The sequence below is a fragment of the Anas platyrhynchos genome, chromosome 18 (assembly GCF_047663525.1).
Source record: "Anas platyrhynchos isolate ZD024472 breed Pekin duck chromosome 18, IASCAAS_PekinDuck_T2T, whole genome shotgun sequence".
In the NCBI taxonomy this organism is placed as follows: domain Eukaryota; kingdom Metazoa; phylum Chordata; class Aves; order Anseriformes; family Anatidae; genus Anas; species Anas platyrhynchos.
Genome location: NC_092604.1, coordinates 12,170,457 through 12,189,259, shown reverse-complemented (window position 1 = coordinate 12,189,259; position 18,803 = coordinate 12,170,457). Strand labels below are relative to the sequence as shown.

The 18,803-nt window shown below is 40.8% G+C and overlaps 1 protein-coding gene across 3 annotated transcripts in view; it reads right to left on the bottom strand.

Moving 5' to 3' along the window:
• The window catches only part of DAB2IP (DAB2 interacting protein), a 210,444-nt gene that overhangs the window by 160,292 nt on the left and 31,349 nt on the right, over nt 1-18,803 (bottom strand). Inside the window, exon 1 of one of the 3 annotated variants that reach the window (XM_027470778.3) lies at nt 11,216-11,234. The exons of the other annotated variants lie outside the window; for them this stretch is intronic. The gene's annotated coding sequence lies outside the window, so the exon portion shown is untranslated. Of the gene's footprint in view, nt 1-11,215; nt 11,235-18,803 lie in introns of those variants that run through there. 3 annotated transcript variants of the gene reach the window in all.

Below are 18,803 nucleotides of genomic sequence, written 5' to 3'. Positions count from 1 at the left end.
TGGAGATTCAGTCAAGCAACCAAAATAGTAGGAAGAAAACAGGAGAAAAGAGGCAAAGCCGACCAGCACAAGAACCATCCGGCAGCCCAAGGGCCACATGCGGAGGGTCCCTGCCTGGCCCCTTCCCACCGCCCAGCCTGGCCACCGGGCCCCAGCTCCATCTGAGCACCGGGGTGGGAGCCTCGAGAGCCTGCCGGGGTCTTTGGCAAGCCGGCTGCGTGGCCACGGGCAGCCCCATTCATCTTGCTGACCTTTAGTCACCGCGTGCCTGCCAGGAGAGCAGCTCGCTCGCTTTCTGGAGCGCCTTGCCACTGGGGAGGAAAACAATTACGCAAAGAGGAGGGTTTGGATATTTTTTTAGTTGTCAGAGGCAGCCTGAAAGGTGCTTTATCTACCCACCAGTATTTTCCTGCAAAACCTCACTATGTTAGAACATAATTGGTCTGCTGATCTACTGTAAAGTCAGTTTCCTAGTTCTCTGAGGCAAAGTGTGATAGATAATGTAGGCAAGATTCGGAGCGTGGGTAGAACAATCTCATGTGAGAAGATGCCAATTGCAGAGATAAAGTATTAGCTAAATTTTATAATCACCAAGTTACATTTTTTGCTAAGAAAAGCAAAGCCAAGATTAGGATTGGCTCCAAAGATTACACAGTGTGTGGTCTCTGCATTTGAAGAGCTCTGCAAGGCACTCACTCATGTTACACAAATTACTTTAACAAAGTTAGATTCAGAATAATATTTATAAAGCTAAGATCAGCAGACCTTTTTGCAGTCACCTGGGTACAATCCCCTCATTCACAAGAGTTAGCTCTAAGTTATGCTAATCAGATACATTCAGGAGATGATGAGGGGTTTACCGTGTACTTTTAAATGGATTCCCAATGAAAAAAATTGGGGAGATGTACAATGACAGCTTCAGTGGACTTTCCTTTCACTCACTCATCTGTTGCTTATCAGTAATATAAAAGTTAAAACACCATGATCAAAAGCATCATTTTTATGGTGGGAAACCTTTCACCTCTCCATAAAGATTAAATATAATGCTGGGAGGCTTTGCTATATGCAGATGTCATCTGAAGCACCAAGCCTGATCACTCAAGTGAAGCTTAAATGAAGTGGCCAGAATTTTGCTTTCCCCTATTTCAACCCAGGTTCTGTACTGAAGTACAAGGAGAGCACAGGCAAGGTAATACTCCATGTGGATTTAAACAAATCACGGGATTTGAAGGTGAAATACAGGAAATCGCATACTAGGTGAGACATCTGGCAACTCTTATTTACAGATGGATGAAGAGAAGCACGGAGGAAATGACTCTCCCCACGCCGCAGAACACAACCCCATTACATTACCAAGAGGACTCAGCCATAGGACCCAGACTACCCCGCTGGCCGCAGGGTTGCTCTGTCTGCAGGGTCTTGCCTTTTCTACAGCCCAAAGCAAAAGTACCACAGCCTTAAGTAAATGCTGACTCTTTTACAGAGTAGTGCTTCAGCACCTTTTTTGCCAAGGTTTCTCTTGAATCACATCAGGTTTTTTCACTCATGAGGCCAGGGGGTGCTCCACACGCTCTCAGCTGTTGGGAGCACTTCACCAGGTGCGTCCAGCAGGTGCACACCCCTGTGTATAATCACCAGCTACTTGTGGGCTCTCATCTGACTTCATTGTTCAGATCACATCATGTTCAGATTCCATGAAGTGAAAATATTCGAGCCAGAGGTTACAACAGTAATTGCCCAGGCTTTTGTATGATTCAAACATTGTGCAGCCTGGCCACAGATACCTGTAACACAGCCATAAGGGCTATAAATCATCACGGAATCCACTCGCGTGCCAATTCTTTCTGGTTTCTACTGAATTATTTGCACAACATTACACAGTGATGACACTTAGCACACAAAACTCCATTAACAGGAGTGATGTGCTGTCTAAAATTAACTCTATGTACTTGCTTTCTCTTCAGTTTCTGTAGAACATGAGGAGTGATGCAGATGGTTGACAGCAGTGAGGAGATTATAGTGATAGCTGTAAATTTTGATGACTGCTATCAAACGCATCATACGGCTTACGATACCCAGTAGCGATTAAAAAAAAAAAAGAAGGAGGAAAAAAAAAAGAAACAATTTTGCCATCATATTTCATGGATTACTATTAGAAAAACTAAGTCTCCAGCCAAACTCTATTTTACCATCGAGCACTGATGCCTGATTGCCATAAGAAGTATTTTAAAGGCGCAAGTTTGTTGTGCACTAGGCAGTAGTAATAGCAAGGAACTTTGAAGCCAGTTCCATATTATAGGATTTAATAAAATAAGAAGATTATTACCTCAAACCTTTGCAGACACTGGTTATCTGAAACCACTAAAGGAATAAATCTGTGAATGAAATAAATCTACTGTATGCAAGCCCGAAGTGATGACAAACAGATTGAAATTTGAGGGTGGGAATTTTACTACTCAAAAAAGCAAGGCAGTGATCAACTGCACTTATCAGAGACGAGTGCTAAGCAGCTTGCTCCAGCATCTCTGAATGAACTTACTCTAGCTGGATCGCTGGCTCTGCAGGGCCAGAGGAATGCTACGCGGCACATTGGTATACTGATAGGCAGGAGAATCGGCAAAGGGAGCTGAAAGCCCTTTACACCACAGTAACGTTTGCTCCATCCTCAGAGATGAAATACTAATCCCAGCTACAAGACGATGATATCCACAGTCTTCTCCCATCACAGGCCTCCCTGGATAAACATTTATCTTCTTTTGAGAGTTTGTGCTTCACCAAGCTGGCACAGCTCTCGTGTTCCTATTACCCCTCCTCTCCTCTAAATTACCATGACTGGAAGCCCAGGCTTTTCAAAGCTAGAATGATTTATTGAAATGAGTTCTGACTGGTAGGAACTCTGGCAAGCAGAAGCTAACTAAATGCAAACAATTAACAGGACAAGATAAAATCTCTCAAGAAAATTTTCAAGCAGTAAAAGAAACAACTAATGAAGGGCTGATGGTTTTCAGTGTTTCCTGGCAAAATCCTAAACAGAAAATCAGCATCTTTTTCTAAGGTGCACATCTACCCATTCGCTAGTTGAAAATTAGATTTTAATTCATTAGAAATCAGGACAGAGAAAACACTGTTCCACAGCTAGACCTCCAGAGAACATATCTACAGCATCTGTAAGACACAAACACTTAGCTCCTAAATGTTATAGGGTTTTCAAAATATCCACGTTACATCCACTTGGATACAAGTATTTTTAAGGTAGGAGGAAGTTAATCATAATCCAATGGGAAACATAGCTCTCTGTGTTGGTTTTTGATTTATATTTCATCTCTATCCTTCACCAAAATATGTGCATATATAATTAGCTTAAAATATTTAAGAACTTTTTTTGATGTGGGATCCATTTGCAAGCAATATGATACTGAACACCAAGACCAAATTGAAATGATTTACTGACAAAGAACCCATGTTTGCAAAAATGTTTATACTGTAGAGAATAGGCAATCTGATTAATTTACAAATCTCTACAATATTGGCAAGTTGACAACACACAAGGTCTTCAACCTGAATTATATCAAGTAAAATCACACTGCACTTCTTCAAACATGAGCAGACTTCATACAAACTCTTTCCATTTGAAGAAATCAGAGCACTTTATTAGCTGAGATGATTTCTTAATTTAGTTAAACAACACAGCAATGTGAGAAAGAGCAGAGAAAATGCAAACACTAAATTGTTGGCTCACCAAGGAACTGAGTTTCTATGAAAATTTTCTTCGTTGAGGAAAGAAGAAAATACAGTTCTGCAATTCTGCTTCTTTTTATTAATGACTCCCTCTTGGCCATCCTGGTTAAAGATAGCAAAGAAATTCAGACTTCTTTCTTGTAATTCCATACACAATGGTAACACCTTTCTGAAGCGTTGATGGGACCCTTTACCAGAGAAGGAACATTCCCGGTTTTAAGAAAAAGCAAGTTAGTGCTGCGTGAACTCACACTAACAATGGGCTGTGTAGATGTTTGCATGAGTTCCACCAGTTTTTTGTTTTACTAGCCAGAGGTGTAACTGTTGTGCTGGGCATTAGCACTTCTCCAGGTGAGAGAGGGATCCTCATCAGGCTGGCTCTCAGCAGCCATGGCAGAGGAAGGAGCCGGGACAGCACAGCTTTCCTTGTGTGCTCTGCCCGCTCCTGGTGTCCGTGCAGCTCTCAGAAGTGCTCTTCACAGAGTCAGTCCTGATCATTGGTGTTCCATGACTTTATTTCTCCTTTTTGTTAGATTTGAGGCTTGCAACTTGGAGTAGTTACTGGGCAGATGGGATTGCAAGGAAATAAAGAAGATGCAAGTCTTGGTTCTCTTCCCATCTGCACCACCCCAAAATCACTTCTACTCCACTGCACATAAAAGCAGGGTTTGAATGAGAGCAAATGCAATGAGAGCTGGACAGGAATCTGATCAGCCATCCACAAAATGTTGAGGAGGGGGAGCTTAAAAATATACCATTTCTTTTAGATGCACCAAATGCCAGAGGTCAAAAAGTCAGGCAGCAAACATAAAATGGCTCATAAAAAAAAATAAAGGTGAGCTTATCCACAACCTCAGGACATATTTATATATGGAAAATGTTGACGCAGTAAAAGAGAAATCACTCGTCTTTATCCATGGCAATTTACCAATAGCTAAAAACAAACCACCAACAACAACCAAACAAAACAAAAACACAAAGCAAAACTGCATCATCTGAAAAAGGAATGCCTTGTCCCTACTTCTTGAGTAGCTCGTGTCCCTTCTGCTGCAGACATATCCTTGTTTCTTGCTTTCATGCCTGTTCAGGACGCAAAGCAGTCAAGGTGCCTGTTCACAGTTATTTTGCAAGCACAGATGTTTGCCTGTGGAAATCCCACATATCAACAAGAAAGCTGTGACAAATATAAGCTTCACGTAATAGAATTTAATTTGGTCTGAATTAAAAGCTACGACTGAAAGCCAGAACAACGGTGACTAGGACTGTGGCATCACAAGAAGATATTTACAGACAATGCTAAATGGCAAAAAAAAGCTCCATGGCTTTCAGTCGTTTGTGCTATGTGGCCTAGAGAGCAGCACAGGTTAACAACAAAGTAGATGAGGATGAGTTACTGGAAAAGGCTCAAATGAAGATGGCCAAAAATAAGGTGGTAGGCAGCCAGATATCAAAACATCTAGGTCCTGGGGTCTGACAAAAGCCTTTTTGTCCGTTTTCACCAAAAATACAAAAATACAGTACTGGAGAACAGCACTTCCCCCTACTGTCTGCTCCATTCCCATCCCTAACGTACATAAATGAAAAACATAAAATAAGACAATCCAGCTGATTTTTTCTTGGACTGTTCTAGTATTGACTGAATGCTGGATGAAGCTCAATGCAAATTTATTTTCCCTACCCCAAATCTAATTTAGACTTGTAATACGAGGGCTGAAGTCTTTCCCTGATAATTTGTAAATATCTTTAGAAAACTAAATGACCTATTTGGACTGGAGACTCTTTACAAAGGAAGGAAAAACCTCTTGTCACAAAGCTGGAGATTTTAACAAATTTGTGTTGGATGTTCCCTTGAGGAAAGTGTCTTAGACCTGAACACTGGCAGCTCTTTCCAAACCAGGCAGCTGGTTAGCCCCGTGGCCTGAAAACTGGAAGGGGTTTGCTCTTAACACTGCAAGAGACCGTCGCCTTTTTAGCACGACAATACGACAAGCAGGCCAGCAGGTTGTAAACCTGTTCTTTCTTCTTGACTCTTTAATTCCACCCATAAACAAAGGTATTTTTCACTGCCCTGAATACCTGGCTATCAGAACATCCTTATTCCCCATCTTCCTCAGGCACTGTCAGAAGGAAAGTTAGTGTCATCTTCTGAAACCAGCAGCTACGCTTCTTCTCGGGGGGACACCTCAGAGGACGGGGTCTCTGCTTTTAGAGATAAAACCATGTGGACAAAATTACAAGAAAATTGACAAACCCATATGTACTAAGGTATGAAACTTTCTGTAAGGATTTCTTTTTAAAGAACAGACTTGCTCCTTGCTTCCCCCCTGAATTCACCCACACAAACTGTATTAAAAGCACAAGCTTGCATATATTATCAGTATTCTCCATTTTGTTTTAATCCTATTAATAATTACCATTTCTCCAATTAATATTATCATGAAATTCTTCTGTGCAAATCTATAAACTCCAGACATAGCCAGCAGCCAATTCACATACCGCAGTTTGAAAAACACACTGCCCTAACCCAAACCTCATCCTCTATGCACAGCGAAAGGAAATGTGCACGTTCTTCATTAAGGTAATTAACATTCTCTCTTCAAACATTTCTCTTTCTCAAGACACCTATTTTCAGACCTTGATTTTAAACTAGAGCTTCAGTATTTCTACGCCGTCGACAAACCATTTAATCTTAGTTCTTTTAGAACTGCAACTGCAAAAGTGAAGAGACGTACGAGACTCATTTTTGGTGGCAATATTCTGGCAATATTCTTTGCCTCCAGTTCTGTGCCACTTAAGTAAAAGCTGTAATCTCCAACCAAGGGACCTCCTTCTGCTGCCGTGAGGCAGCCGTGGTCAGGATCAGCAGCTAGAGATGCGGCATATGGTTTCCACAAGAAAGCCTGGAAATACACATGTTGTCCTCCTACTGAACGCTGTCCCTTTCACATTACTGTTTATTACTTGGCCTGCAGGTATTTCTATCTATTATACAGGCCTGGATGAAAGTACCCATGGCTCTTTCAGCTTTGTCCTTAGCCTGCTGAAGGCATATGACGCCAAGTTACCACAGCAGCTTGCCAAGTAACACTTCCCAGTAATGAGAACCCCAGAACTAAGGGCCCTGAAGCCAGAACGACTTCTTATAAAGGAAGTGTGAGTCCCTGGGTCACGGCTGAGAGGATTGCAGTTGTGGTTCTGTGGTTATTCCGACAGCAGCTCCTGGCATGGCACCCACCCGGTGTTTGGAGGTCAGGTAGCAGCCCTCTGCTTCCAGCACGGCAGCCCCAGGAAGGGCAGCCAGGCAGCACAGGAGGCCAGCAGGTAGCACGGCGTAGGTTGGGGAATTCATTTCCAGCTCACAGTACAACGCGCTGTTATTCTTGGTAATTTGCAGAAGGACACATACAAACTCACTCCCGTTCTGACTGAGTTTGATTTAAATGTAGCAGTTAACTATTTTAAAGCATTAACTCTAGGGAATTAAATGCCAAACTAATAAAACTGAAGAAATACCACCGTTGTTTGATATTCTTTTAACAGCTCAGAAGTTGTTTTATTTTTTGAGCCATATAACAGGAATAGCACTGCTTTAGACATCATAAAAGTCAAAGAGTAAGACATTGCAGCTTTGTAAAGAGATACTATCCAAAAGACACGTTTGAAGGACAAAGGCATAGATGAAATTAGCTGAATTTTCTTTGGAAAATAATATATTCACTTGAAAAACAGATTTTGATTGTTCTAAAGCCATTCACACATACAGCTCTGGCTGTATTTTTTCACAACTAAATTCCCTAGGCTGAAGGCAAGAGAAGCCCTCCGCTTGCAGCCCCACTCCACCCTGTTCACAGCAGAAGTGGTCAGGGGTCCCAGGTCAGGGAACTACAGGCAATCCACCCCAGAGCCAGGCAGCTGGCATGGGCTGTGAGAAAAGAGTGGATGGAGTTTTAAAGACCTCAAGAGAGAATGGCTTTCAACGTTTCCAAGAGGAAAATCCAAATCAAACCTACTTTTGCTGATTTTCACTTCCACAGCTGTTCTGAAAAATGGTTTCACTGAGCCTGAAACAGAGACCAGGACTTCTCCGCTCTACCCTGCCTGCCACCAGACTACTCCAGTTTCTCTGGAACCCTTCTTTCTTGCTTGCTGTTCCTTTTCTGTTTAAAACACTGGTTTCTATGCTTCATCTGAGCTAAATGAAGTCAAGGTAGCCATTTTTTATCTTGATTTTGTTACCTTATCTTGTTTTTCTCTCTCTTTTTTTGCATTTGGATAGTCTTCTGGCAAGCACCAGCAGCAATGACATCATAGCAGGAGGCGGCATCTATTCAGGGGAGCTCAGAGCCAGCAAAAATACTCCGAAGAACACAAAAATAGTTCCTATTACATTTCCTTGGCAAAGGAAAATTGTATTATATAAAAAGGCAAAAGAAATAGTTATCACAGATGCATGCAAAGTTCTTATGTTAATGACCGCACCTCAACGCCCTGGTTCACATCTGCAGCCTGGCAGCCTCTACTCTAGGGAGGTCAGATCTGTGAAGCTTACTAAAAATCTGCTCCAAGCTCACTAAAAATCTTGACTCCAAGCACCGAAGTATGGAAGAGGGAACCACATTCCTTGTGAGTTAAGTGAGGCTGAACTCCCAGAGAAAGTCTGGCAACAAAGGCTGGCAGGAGCAGTTGCAGTGGAGGAAAGAGGAACGAAGTCTATGTGGATTCCTGAAATTAAGCTGTAAATACACAATTGTGTTTTTGCATTGGCAGATTGCCACTTTACCAGGAAAACACTTTCCTATACTGAAAACGACAAATCTTCATCTTCAAGGAAACAAAAACTCCGGCCTGGTTACAAACTGCACTAAGATTTTCCAACTTCCCATAAGCATGTCAGGTGGATATTGCCTTCCACAGTAAAAGGACAAATGTCTCCAGCAAATTACCTTTTATTTATTTATTTATGGAGGTGACAGAGAGAGGAGAGAAGAGAGAAGAAAGGGAAATGGGCTAAGGAGCTACAACACAGCAATAATGCAATGCTAAAAGCTCCCTGTGTACGCCTGTGAGCAAGCCACTTTTAATTCAGCTCTCCTTTACAAGAAGGGGATAACAAGAACACGTTTAAACTTGCATGAGGATAGCTGGATTAGGGACTGAAAAGCAGATGAAATTGCTGCATTCAAGATCATAACAGCACACTAGCAACAGGAAGGCCAACAAGAAGTGCTCTGCAGCTGCACAGAATCACATTCAGGGGAAATATTAAGCAGCAGTAAGTTGTGGAGGGTTCTGCTGAGGGATCTAGTAGCAACCCTCTACAAAGGGGTTGGTTGCATGTTCTGTCCTTAAACAATAAACTGTACCCCATGAAAACACACAGAGCACAGTTTGACCATTGAATCAAGGAACTACTATTTTTGATGAAGGAAAACCATAAGAACCCTGTACACTTTGAGCAAAAAGGAAACATGCCCTCATTGGCAGCAATTTTTTGATTTAAATGTGCATATGAACGTAGCACTGAATTAAAAAGCTCTGATTGCACTGTCCCTTATGCTATCATTTACAGCTTCTCCTGAGGCTCTGCTGCCAAGGGCTAAAAAACTTCAGCTATGCCTGGAATGGAAGTGATCTTCACCCCTGAAGTTCAAAGGTCAGGATTTTACTCCCCATGCCCCTTCATTACCATCATCACATCTGGCCCAATGACAGATTAATAAAGGGCACCTGGGAAATCTTTAATTGCCAATATAATTCCACCAGAAAAGACCTGGGTGAGCATTTATTATTATTATCAGCAGCAATGAATGAGAAATAGTTTTTCTATCCCCAGAAGTGTGACAATTACTGGAAAACGTCATTTGCACTGGTACATGCAAGACTTTTCAAGGTTTCTAAATGTACATAAAGTGAGAGAGGCACCCTTGGCTTGCACCAGACATAGCAAGACCTTAATCCTATATCCTATGCCCTAAGCAAGTACAGTGGCTACCAGCCAACAGCCTGCACTGCTGCAGCACCTCTCTGTGCTTCAGGTGTTCCTTTTCTGGCTTCCAACTATTTTCCTGATTCAGGCTTCACCAAAGAAGGTTCTTTCCTCATTAAAAGTGTAATTTCTGATGATCTGGCATTTTGCCACAAAAATGACTAAGTGAAAAGGTCTCAAGGGAGGTTTGGGTTGGACATCAGGAAGAATTTCCTTGTGGATAGGGTGGTGGAGCACTGGAACGGGATGGGACCCAGCAGGTCAGGTTGATGGCTGGAGTTGATGACTTTGAAGGTCTTTCCCAGCCTAGAGGATCCTATGAAATGAAATCTGATTTTTTATTTATGTTTTTTTTAGTGAAACTGGAGACAGCTACAGCTCTTTTCTCTATTACAAGAGCACTACCTCAAGAGGCTCAAGTTTAAGAAAGCATGCTAGATGTAGGCTCTTCTCTTGTTTATTTAAAATTGAATCAATATGGAAAGTTTAGGTTGGATCAAGTATCAGTTATATAAATTCACCGTTCCTCTATTTATTGCATATATTTCTCTTAGAATACACAGGGGGACCTGAAACTTACATATTTAGTTTAGATACAGTTACAATTAACATATCAACACTGAAGAGAAAGCTAAAACCCAGGTATTTGTCAAAAATAAGTAACAGGGAGGCCTTCAGCAAACATAAGGTCTTAGAAATATTCTTTGCAGATTTCTCCTTGGAACAGATGACAGCAAATTGAATAATCTGACTCACTGGAAGGCAGGCTAGCATTTTGTAAAATAGCAGTATTTCATGTGCTCCTCCAGCTAACTTTGCCTTGCGTAGATACGAGTGCCTGACTGAAATGTCACCTCTAGAAAAAAAAAACAACCTAATGTTTTAGAACAATATCATAAAGTTAAGTATGTGCTAATTAGTGGTGGGAGAGAGTGGTGGCCAGCAGTCTGCTTGTGGCAGGCCTGTTGTTTTGAGGTTAAAGGCATGCCTACAGTTCTCTCTCCAGTGATTGAATCTACACCAGCAGGTCATTAGTGCGCAGGATTTAATAGGCTCACAAACTATATCTTGTCTCCTTGAAGTGGAATGCACCATTTGACTGCAAATCCGGACTGCTGGAAAATAACTGTGTTTTGTCTGAGATAACACTCAGGGAAACATGAGTTGGGAGAGCTCTCTTCCAGAAAAATGCAAACCCAAATGTATATGCAGTCTTGAATTTCAATTACACTCTCATTGCACAAACTTTGTTTTTAAAACCTAAAAACTTTGTTTTAAAAACCTACAAAAGAAAGAAGACAAGCATTGTTCCAACTCTGCTCATTTCTTCAGGCTCATTAAAGGCATTCTGAGACAAAACACAGTTTTTGATCTCAGGCACTGCTACAAGGCAACTGTACATTTCAAACCAGACATTCATTTCTAACAAAACAAAACCTCTGTGTAAGTAAAAAGTCAGTCTCTGAAATGCAGAAGTCCTTAATTGCTTACCTTTTATAAGCAGGTCAAATTTTTAGAAGTAGTATCTGAAAGCAGCTCAGACATTCCATGTTGACTGCTGCACCGCAATAAACAGCTGCAAAACTTGCTGATTTATTCCCCCACTTTGTGTGCATTCTGAACCCCAGAAGAAATCCCATGCAGGAAAAAAAAGCAAAGTAAAAACAACCCCAAAACCCCCAGAAGAAGCACCTCAGCTTCACCCTCGAGCAAAGCACAAAAAAGTTTAACAGGGAAGCAGAAAGGAAATACAGGCACAACTAAGTTTGGCTAACAAACAGCAAAAGCAAGCTTGCTCCCCTTGCCTGTAGTCCTGGCTAAAGGTGCCTCTCCAAGCAAAATTCACTGAGGCTCCCAGCTCCTCGGAGCAGATGGTATTCACACATTATTCCCCAACAGCAGCATTCCCTAGGCCAATCAGGAGGCAGCACTCAAAAGCCAAGCGCTTCCCAGACTCTGTTACAGTTTTCAATAGCTATAGCACAAGATGAATGACTCAGAAAATGAATAAGCAGGGAAAATAAAACACGCCTCTCTCCCAGTCAGAGGCACAGGCAGGCAGTTCAGCAACCCGAATGTACTAAGCATTGGCTTCGAGTCGAATGCACCTGTTTTTTCCCAAAATCCTAAATGCTGATTACATTTTCCGTATCTTTTATTTGTGTTGTCAACTTAATCTTGGGTTGGAAGTCACAGGAAGAATTAAATCTCTGCATTTTTTTCTTCAGTCTTAAACACTACAAACATTTGAAAGAGTCGAAAAAGCATGAGCTGTGTGCATCTTCTTCAAGACAAACAATTCTCAGTTAACTCGATGAAGCTTCTCATGCCATCTCTTGCTGAAAACCTACATAAATAGCTCTCAATATTTCCACTGGTTCTACCTAAATTTACCAGGAAAGTTTAAATTACAATAAAACAAATACATCTAAGAAGCAAATGAGTTACCGACTACCCACCTTTCAGGGGAACTATGTTACCCAAAAGCTGGCCAACACAGTAAACTATTTCCAACTGCTTTGTTTAGCTTATACACCATTGCAACTGTCTCATCCAGGGATCACTCTTAAATCCAACTGCTCAACTTCATGTCCGGCTTTTTTGACAGCTGCAAATGAGTAGTAAAGGACGAGCTGCTAAACAAAGCAAGTTACTCCTGGAAGCAGACTTGCAGAGCACTGACAGTTTTCTCCCTAGAATAAAGTACTGCCCTCGTCAGCCTTCCAAAACATACTGAAATTCTCTTTATTTTTTTTTACAGCAGAGAAGACTCTAAGAAGATAACGCTGCATTTAATGTTCCTGTGCCAGCTCTCACTGCAGTCTACATAGAATGCCTTTATTGCTGCCACCAGAAATTAACTCTGGGTTGGCCAACACACTGCAGTCAGACAAGTGGAGTCAGTTAAATCAGCTGAACTATCTGGGGTGGGAAGTATTCTCCCAGGTTCCCCTGGATATTTTCAGATCTTTGTCTGTGGCGGTAAATTGATCCTTTGCATTCCTGTCTGACACATGAACTGTGAAAAACTCTTCAGGGATATTCTCTGTGCCATGAGTAATACTCTAACAGCACTTCTGCAAAATATAAGACCAGTTGCAGAGACAATGAAATACTGTGAACTCTGGTCTAACTTCTACTATTATTATTTTAAGTCAAATATATGTATTTATTTATTCTGGAACAAGTAAGAGAACTCCATTCACATCTTACTTTCCTTATTTCAAAACACTGAGCACTGGGAATTCTCCAGCCTGGATTAACTGTAGGATTTGGAAGCATCGATTTGCTCCACACGCCACGCCATGCCCACCCAATGGCTAAGCAAACAAGCCCACACATAGAGCCACAGGAGAAAGAACAACGCCTTGTGTTAGTGCATTTGCCACAGCTGTCTACCAACTTCCCAGCTACCTCTAGAAAAGTATTTAAAGGCGTAAACCAACTAGCAGCATATCTAGATTTGGTAGAAAAACAAACTTGAAACTTTATTTTGGCAGACATTTTCTGATCACTGCATTAAGCTCTGGGGCTGCCAAAATCACTGACTACTGACTCACCAAGCAAGGCAGCTGGTCGGCCTCCAAGTCTGTATCAGCAGTAGCGATGCTTTGCAATTAAATCTTTTGCATGTGCTAGTTCCTTGGAGATGCTCAGAGGGGAAGCATCCCTAAATGTAAACCTTATTACCATAACGATCTGACACGATAACTGCACGGATGTGTCAAGAAACCTCCCTGACAAACATCCAAAGCAGACAACCAGACTAAAGAACATTGCAGTGAAGTGGCCAAAGGTAAGCACCTATTTATTCTTTCCATCCCTAAGCACACAGCACTCTTGTTAGACATGGATGTAAAGCATCAGCTGTTGCCAACCTTTCTGGGCACCACCAGAACAGGACGCTGCTGTCCAACACCTCAGTAGCTTCATGTACAGGATCACAGCAACCCTTGCTTAAAGGTCACAGAAAAGGTCTCGATGAAGACTTACATTTCTATTGCAGCTTCTCCAGTTTCTGTTATCTGTTACCCAGAACCTTATGAATTTGAAAGCTTCTGACCTACAAATACCTTGATATGTCATCTCCACTTCCATGAAATCCCTTCTCCTTCCAAATGAGGCACATGAATATAACATTAAAAATCGGTTGTACAAAGTTCTGTGAGAGACTCACAACAGTGTCATTCTTTAGAGAGAGAACTAGAAGGCTTTGCTGCAAGGCCATGCTTTGGAGTTGATCTTTTTGGAAGCAAAATAAAAGAGGCTTTGGAAATATTTGACTATGAAAAGCCCCTTTTCTTCATTATGAAAAATGAAGGCACTACCTAAACTGTTTCCAAGTATGGATGGTTATGCCCTGTTCATCTAATATCCCTTGGTACTTTCATGTAGATGTTTCTCTTTTATTGCGGGCTCCAAGGCTGGTGGGGTGCTTGCTCCTTGATTGGCTTGACCTTCTTCTACCTTCTATGGATTTTAGTAGTGAGAGCAAGAAAGAGACTGTGTGCAAAGTTAGTTCCTAATTCATTTATAAACTTGGAAATTGTTGAATGCATTCTACCAATCATTATATAGTAATCTTGTTAATCTTTGGTCTCCTATTCCCCCAGAGCTTTCTGCCTTTTTGATACTGTTGGACACTTCACTAAAGCTTTATTGGATTTCTCTGTTTTACCACATACTTTAAATTATACTCAAGTTTCCAGATATTGCTTATATCTATTTTTAAATCTTTCTCTTCATTGCCAAAAAGTTCTGGGGACAATAAAGAAATTCAATTATACCCTCCCACCTATTTTAAACTCTGTGTTTACTCTACTCGCCACACACTCACTGCCAATTGAGGCAGACTATTTATGATTCTTTTCCAGCAACGATCACTACACATACTTGGATCATATCTTTAGTGTACGTCTCATACTGGTCATACAACTTAGAGGCTCCTCAGCAAATAACGTGGAACAGTGGCCTAATGTTACCTCCAGGGCTAAGCTGTCACTATTTCAGCATTTCGCTATTTTCACCAATAAATAATGCCCTCAGGTAGGACATATTTGAATTTGTCAGCAGTATTTCTTATTCCACTTTGTCTTTGCCCACCAAGATTTAAAACTTTTTTTCCAGAAAAATGTATTCACTCCTTTCCTTTCAGTCTTACCTTTCAGTGCAGCACATCTTACATATGAGTTATAGTTAGTACCTGAATGCAGTATAGGTAAAACGAAGAAAACTACAGCATGCTGTAAGAAAAGGACTGCCACCCAAAATACGCCTGCTGCTTTTATGCACAATTCATCAGGAATTCAATCTGCATTTATCTTCTGCACGTATTACACTGGCATTTGTCTTCCTCTTTCCAATTTTTCCTACCATCAAGCACATGTTCCTTTACCTCTCTTTTCTCAGAAACCATGAAGATAGACATGGTGTAAGGACTGCAAAGAAGAGAAGAATGATGGCTAAATGTCTCAATGCTCTATAGTTCTCAGCTAGCTCAGCCTTGAAAACTGACATTCATGATGAGAAAGTATGATTTTAAATAACTGCTATTTAATCAAAAGAGAGACCTTGCTTATGTAACACATCTCTAAGTAACCATATAACTATCTCTACTAATAATATACACTTTGGTTTTTTAACTTATCGAATCCAAGGAGTTCTTTACAAACAAGCAAACAACATAAATGCTGGCTGAGGTAAGCAGATGAAGGCATCATTTTTAAATGACCTATGCCACAGGCCACAGTACAGAACTGCTTAATCACCTAATGATAGTTTAACGTGTTTAATTTCCAAACTATGCATTAGCATTTGTCTTCGGTCCTGTAGACAATGATGGGAAATCCTCTTTTAAGAAGATGATCATATGAGGTCAATAACATACATATATTGTCCACACAGTTAAATAAACTTCATGGCCATGAAACAGAAGAGCCCAGGGAGCTGATGAGCCCACGGCTCTGTCTGCTGAGGTGCTGGGTGAGGTACCCCAAATGAGGGCATCTGCTGGATGCAGCCCAGTAGCCACATTCATGGCCTTTACCTGTTCTATGGCAGATCTTTGTTCTCTCTCTCTAAATAAAACACCTCACTCTTCACCTGCAGCAGCCATAAATTATTGGTCTCAGGTTCCTGTACAACTCTGCTATTGAACTTCAGATCTGATCTAGAAAAGCTTCTGTTTTCCCAGTCCTTGCTTCTGCTTTCCTCTCTACCAAACGCAATCTTTAATGCACATCAAGGTGCTGAGGTTAGGGTTTCCTTACTTCCCTAGACCATTGCTTAAAGAATCTGAATTACCAACAGCAGGAAAAGTTCAGGCCTGGCTGTCATCCATGCAATCCTCCTGGCTGATTACGTATGTCAGAGTTTGAAAAACACATGCCATACTTCTTGTATTATCAAAGCACAATGGTTTAACTCCAGTCCTCTGTGGTACAAAATCTGCATTTGTGATTCGCCCTCACTGTGTAAGGAATATGATTCCACTAAAACCAGTAGACGAGATTTGCTCTACAATGTTGTTCAGAAAGTCCTCTAAATCCACCATGCCTCTAAAAGCTTAATAAGTAACTCACAGAGAAATATTGCCAGGCTACACACCAGAATAAACTCAGAGGTGATACCAGTGTTCACTATAGTGACAAAACTGTCCTCTAAGCAATTAGAAGACACAACGAATGCACAATTCACAGATATTTTGTACTCAAGAGTTTGTACACAAAAACAGCATTTCATAAATCTTTGCCAGCTCACAAAAAAACTGCTGAGTTGTCTTTTACTCTTATAGCTGCAAGCGGCTATAGCACAAAGAGAAATCTGCAGCTCTGATATGTCATACCTCTGAAATGGGTAATTTAGGGTTATGGTTTCCGAATCAGCACATTCTTCAGCACTTTTCTTCCAAGAAAAGGCTGTGGGTTTGTATGTGCGCGTGTGTCTGTGTGTGTAACAGAAAGAGAGAGAAGAATCAAGTAAATTCATTCGGTACATTAAAAAGAACACATCAAAAAGTCAGAACTGTGAGCCACCATAAAATGATAATAATCTTTCTTTATATTCCCACTTTTCAGAAAATGGAAATAAAATATTGGGGGTGCTGTAATGACTTTTAAAAGCCTTACAAGAATCTGTATCGTTATGTGAGCTTTTATCCTAGGTACACAGGGAGAAAAGTTGCAGAACTTTGTCTCCTTTCACAAGCATCAAAATGGATAGCAATCTCTCAAGCTGGTGTTCAAAGTGGCGCAAGTACCACAGCTCTATGAGGAATCATAGAAAATAACCCCATAACCGTTTCACCCACAGGTTATGATTTTATTCCAAGGTTTTTTGTGTCAAAGCAACTAACACAGATGAAATCTCATTGCAGGCCCCCAAATAAATGAGCTCGTCCTCTGCTCCAGTCACAAGCAGTAATAAATCCATGAGGTATCCTCCACAAAAAGCTGGCAACCTAATCTGATTAGTAAAAAACTGTGTGGAAAAATGAGCCACACAGCTTCTCAGTCTTGAATATTCCACTAAGGTCTTTCTAGACGATTTCATACATCTCTATAAGCAAATGAAAGGGCTGCAAGAGGCAAAAAGAGCAAATCTAAAGTATATTACTGCCACATATCCTTCAGAACAGCTTTTGCTATCATTAGTGATCTATTTATTGGGCTGGTCGCGACCAGCTAAGAATGAACTGACACTGAATTCCAAGATAAGGTCTATGGCAAACCAGGAAGGACTACCTGCTAAATCAAAAATGAACTAGCAGTTTTCATTCTGCCAGCAGAATAAATTTGATTTGACATTCTTGAAGGCAAAAAGGCACTTTTAGAGAAAGCAGTTCAAGTTACAGTCTGTTCCCAGGGCGTTCGTGTCTGTCACGTGGGCAGTACAGTAAGATAAACACAATAGTTACCCGTGTGGCCAGAGCAGCTCATTTGCTGTCTGATAATAAAAGGGACAAAGGGGCTGCTCCATGAATGACAGCTACCAGAAAACCTCCTCAAAGCAGAAAACCTTTCTCACCAGCACCCTGCTGGCATATTTTTGAGAACTTTCTACTTAATGAATTCATGCAAAATAATGCATGGTATATCATAACAGCAGATTAACGCATCGATTCTGCACATTGCTCCTGCGGCTCCAGCAGCAGAACACCTTATGCAATTGATCCAACCAACAAATGGTTCAACCTTTTTTTAAACCATGGGATTGTTTAAATCAAAGTAATTTAAAATATATATATCTAAAAGGAAGCCAGGGATTTAGAAAGTTAGGAAGGGGGAACCATGGGAAGTTCTTCTCTGGTCCTTGGTGCCATGGGTGCTTATTTCTCTCATTTCACAATATGAACATTTCCAGTGCCTATCTACTTAGTCAAATATTTTGTAGGAAACACAAGTTACTACAGAATGTGACAGAATAAACTTCACATGTCTGTAGGGAGAAGAGTGAAAAAGTTCTATATCTTAAATATACATTCTAAATTTAGTGAGCCATTTTAGCAAATCTGAGAAAGCAAAGTTACACTTAAATTTCCCAAAGAATCAGGACATTCTCTCTGTGACTCCTAAAATCCAGATTCTAATGTTGGGACAGGCAAAGATAGTTGTTTATATGTTTGTTAACATCAGCCCAAAATATGCATGCACTGCTCTGATAATGCTAAAACTTGTTGCTATAAAGAAAAAAAAAAAAAACAACTTTCAATTCTATGTCATAGTGGCATAAGAGGAGGTGTAAGACACGAGAGGTAGATGCTGTTGTTCTAGAGGGAAACTAATAGAACTACATAATAAATAATAATAATAATAATAAATAAAATAACTGTGATTCTACCTTAACTTTTTCAGGTAAATATTATCATCTGAAAAACACTGAATCCTGTCCTTGATTATTTTATATAATTCAACTTCAGCACGGCACAGAGCCCGAAGTAAAGCAGCGCTGCCCACTTACATCTGTCCAGTCAACTGTTCACATAGTTTCAATGTTACTTCATTCCCTTAACCACATTCCTTCCGCACAGCTTCAGGTCTACCCTGATCTTAACACTGCAGTTACGTTGTACTAAGAGCTC